We start from the raw sequence: 5,018 nt of genomic DNA on the forward strand, positions 1-5,018 counted from the left end.
GGGGTGTGTTCTCTCACTTAGGACAAAAATTTGGCAGCTGTTCAGATGCCAATCTAAGTGAAATGGAATGCAAGGAGACTGTAATGTGACTGAAGGATGAGCTGGTTTTGAGAACCAACTAGTTACTAACCTTTGCACATCTGAATGCAATTCTCCTGTTTTGGTAAACATGAGTCACACTGATTGAAATCAGATGGGCAAAATAGGAAAGAGGGAGGTGCAGAAAGGAAGGGCTGGTTTGTTCTTCTCTTTGTTTTCCATCTCCGTTCACTAGGGACAGAATTACCCAAGCGCTGTGCCATTCTGATAAAGCGGGCATGTTAGCCACTTCAGCCCCGAGCTGGGCATGTTGTTTGCATTTTAAAGATAATAATTGCCTGCAATGAACAAATTGTTTTACTCCCAGTGTATTTTTGGCAGAAACATGGACTCCATTTTAAAAGAGCTTTCTTAGTTTTATTTGGGGACAACTTTTCACTAAGACAGCTCAGTATTTTAATAAAGTGGTAGCTTTTTCTTTGTGTCCCAGCCCAAAGAAGAACTGATAAGGGATGCATTATTTGTAAATTTTCTTCTAAGGATCCCAAAGGGTCGTCGTCTCTTTTTTTTTTTTTCAGTTGAGGAGCTTGCTTGCAAATGCCTGAGAAAAAAAGTATTTTGGTCAATTCCATGGTGTTGTAGGCAGAATTCTAAGATGACAATGGCTAAGAACAGTTTCTGAACCTACAAGTGGTACTTTTTTAAAAGACTAAATTCATTCTACTCAGACCACCAATTTTCAAAAACTTGGAAAGCAATAAAACATACCTAATGCAAAGTCTAGAAGACAAAATTGTGTTTTTCCTATATGATTCAGAAAGCAGTTAAGGAGCTTATAGTGTTTCTGAGAAATGACTACCGTCACGGGTGGTTGGGAAAGTTTGGTTCTCAGTGAAATCAGTGCTAATTAACAAGATATAGCCTATGTGCTGCCTTTGGAATAGAGTTAAAAATGCAAACATGGGAGAGTTTAAATTCAGAGAGAGCAAAATGAGAATCCCCACTGCTTTGGAACTCTGGTGGGGTGGCTCTGCGGAAGATACTTCATCTCTCCCAGCCTCCATTTTTTTCATGTGTCAAGTGGAAATAATAATATCTGGCGAGTTGGGGAGCGTAACTGAAACTATGTATATGAAGTGCTTAGTGCATAATAAGTGCTCACAGTGAGGACATCACTGTTACTATTATTATAGTACAGCCCGTGATTGCTCTGTAAGGTATCTATAGTGCTTTAACCAGATTTGCTTTCTATGCTCTTATAAAAATCATGCATTGAATTTTTTTCTATCTTGTTGCAATTTTACTGGTACTCGTATCTAGTTAGACACAATAGCCTCTCAACTAAAAAAAAAAAAAAAAGATTGAGAAAATTCAGTACAAGGCCAACAGATATTTTGAGTCCTTGAAAACCTCTGTGAAAACTCTGTGGGGGATACAGAGGGAGAAGCAGGCAGCCCTGCCGGGCCTTCAAGATTCTTGCAATGCAGCGGAAATGACTACCTTAATACAAGATAGAGTGAGAGGAGTGCTAAGTAGAGATGCGCCAGGCTGTGGTGGTCAGTTACAGGAAGCAGGAGGATGTGGAGGAAATCCCTGGGGCTTAACAATTTCAAGAAGCCACACTGTGAGCTGGCTGAGTAAATGATCACGGTCAAGATCAGGGTGGGAGCCCCAGTAGGGCCCCACACCTGTTACAGAGATCAGTGAGCATTAGGCGCTGTGATCAAGAATGTTCACCTTCAACTACTCAGCACTGCGTGACCAAAGCTGTCAAGTGCGTATTAGTATCAATATGACTACTCATTGATCTCAGGCAATTGATATCCAGTGAACTTTTCTTTGGTGTGTTTTTGTTTATTTGTTTAAACCTCCAAAAACTAAAATTAAACCCGTTGCCACTGAGTCAATGCTGATTCATAGAGACCCTATGTGACAGAACAGAACTGCCCCATAGGGTTTCCAAGGCTGTAATCTTTACGGAAGCCAACTGTCTCGTCTTTCTTCCTCGGAGCAGCTGGTGGGTTCAAGCTGCCGACCTTTTGGTTGGCAACTGAGCGCTTTACCACTGTGCCACCAGGCCCCCTTTGTTTAAACTTCTAGGGAGGTTTAAAAAATTTTAAAGACATGAAAAAGGCCAGATAAAGCTGTATATGGCATGATCCCCTTCTTCCTCTCAAAATGTTAACCGTGCTTCTCTCTGGTTGGATTATGGGAGCTTTTTTTTTTTCCCTTCACATTTCTGTCTTTGTCATAACATTGTTTTAAATAAAAATGAACACATATTGAATCCTTACTTAATTCCAGTGACTGTTTGAAATGCCATTTGAAGCTGTTCTTTGTCACTGTTCATTCAGTGGTATCAGATTCACTGTAGAAGCTTTCCTGGGGCTTTTGTACCCTGGTTTGTACGTGAATATGTCTGTATATCAACAATAGCGGATAGTCTGGTAGTTTATGGTATGTTTCATTTGAGATGAAATAAATCTGTTGAAGATTTCACTTTAATGTCTCTGTCACTTCCATTACTGGCAAGGGCAGATGGTTATTTCTAAACAGTCTGAGCCTGGTGTCATCTATCAAAATATCATCACAGTGAGTCAGGGTGTTCGTCCCAAGGCACGCAGATGCAGGGCCAGGTGCCTTTGCAGAGCTCTTCATGGATCAGCTGACCTATCCCTGGGCCTCCACTTCTTCCCCCTTCGAAATGAATGGGATTGGGCTAAATGATTCCTAAACAGCCTGGTGGTGTTTTCCATATGAGGGGGCTGTGATTTATCAAATTATCAAATGGTGGCCTGAAAGCAGCATTGTTGGGGCCCCAGCCCAAAGGAGGCTGTTCTGAGAAACTACGGTTTAACCTCAGTGGTTTGCATCTTTGGAGTCTTCTGAGCAAGAAAAAGAGGTTTCTGCGTTGATGTTGAGACATATGACCTAGAAAGAGGCTGACATCTCCTGCTACTGACTGTGGACTGTGAACACTATCCCAGCACCTCCTGCCTGGCACTGACTTTCAGCTCAATGAATGCTATTGAGTTGAACTTGATTGGGGATGATATAGGACAAGGATTCCTGATGGTTCAGTGGACAATAGGACAAAGAGGAGATTAAATATCACAATTTAGTAGCAGCAGCTATATTTTCTGAGTACTCACCAGACTTATATACCCTATTTCAAAGGTTCTCAAATTTTACGTGCACAGTCATCCAAGGGCTTTGCTGTTGGTCAGGGGTGGGGCTTGAAAGTTTGCATTGGTAGCAAGTTCCCAAGTGATGCTGATGTGGCTTGTTGTTGTTGGGTGCCATTGGATTGATTCCAACTCATAGTGACCCCATGTAACAGAGTAGAACTGCCCCATAGGGTTTTCTTGGTTGTAATCTTTAGGGAAGCAGATCACCAGGTCTTTCTACCACAGAGCCACTGGGTGGATTTGAACTGCCAACACCAGGGCTCCTTGCTGACATGGCTGCTCAGTACTATATTTTGATCTGTGCATTTCGTTTAATCCTCAGTCTTACAAGATGAATATTGTTATCTCCAGTTTACAGACGAAGAAACGGAAGTGCCCAAGGTCTCAGTTAATAAATGGGGAGTAAGGATTTAAATGGTTCTTTCCAACTCCAAATCTCATTTTTGTCCCATTCTGTGAAGTATATGTTTTGAACATGATTATTTTTTTCTAACCAGCCACTCAGATGCACGTGTAAATGTGCTTCTGACTCATTAAGAAAATAGTCCAATATTTTATTATCATTAGTCTTTAGGGATGGAATTATGGGTGTTCTAAATTATTTATTTATTTTTTGTTTTTTTCTTTATACTTTTCTATAGTAAATATGGAACACTGGTGGCACCGTGGTTTAGAGCTATGGCTGCTAACCAAAAGGTCGGCAGTTCCAATCCACCAACTGCTCCTTGGAAAACCCTATGGGGCTGTTCTATTCTGTCCTATAGGTTTTCTAGGAGTCTGAATCCACTTGACAGCGGGGGGCGGGGGAGAGGGAAGGAAGGGAGCTTAATAGTAAATACATATTTTTGCCACCAGAAAAAATTTTTTTCCAAGTTATTTCCATTTCCACTGAATTACGTATCTGACAGATGATGTGACACTGAAATATTAAATATTGGTTTTCACAAAGAAAGAAAATATTCTCTCCACCCCACCCCTAAAAACTGATTTAGATACATTTTATTCTTAAAGTGCGTGCGTGCCTTCATGTAAAGATGTTGGAACCATCCTGAAAATAACCTGAAAATTCTCCTGACGCTATGCCTCAGAGGTTAGCGGCTGGTATATTGATTTGGTTCTTCTGGAAGTTTTTTCATAGAATATACCAACATTTTACAGTCCCTGGGTGGCCCAAGAGGGAGCCCTGGTGGAGCAATGATTAAAGCAGATGGACTACTAACAGAAAGGTCAGGGGTTCCAAACTACCAGCGGCTCCCCGGGAGAAAGGTGGCAGTCTGCTTCCATAAAGATTTTACAGCCTTGGAAACCTCGTAGGGTCGTTATGAGCTGGAATGGACTCCACGGCTGTGGGTTTTGGATTGGTGGGTGGCCCAAACGGAAGTGTTAGACTGTCAACGGAAAAGTTGCGAGCTGAGGCGCCTCTGGAGGCAGGCCTGGCGATCTGCTTCTGCAAGGTCACACCTTGAAAACCCTGTGGAGCAGTTCTACTCTGCACACATGCTGACGCCTTGAGTGGAAATCCGTATGACAACAAACAACATACATTTTATATAATTATAAATTGTATAACCATATAATGTATTGTGTCTATATTTTCATGCAGCATGGCAACATTATACACTGTATAAGATTTATCTAATTATGTGTAGTTAATCAAGATTATAATTACAGAAAACACTTCTAAGCCCTTGGGAGCCCGGGTGCCATCAGTCACCCCACCAGCCCCACCAGCCCCCCCACTCCCCGTCGGCCCCGCCCACTCCACTGGCGGCCCCGTCCGCCGTGAGGGCT

The sequence above is a fragment of the Trichechus manatus genome, unplaced genomic scaffold (assembly GCF_000243295.1).
Source record: "Trichechus manatus latirostris isolate Lorelei unplaced genomic scaffold, TriManLat1.0 scaffold00020, whole genome shotgun sequence".
Classification (NCBI taxonomy): Eukaryota; Metazoa; Chordata; class Mammalia; order Sirenia; family Trichechidae; genus Trichechus; species Trichechus manatus.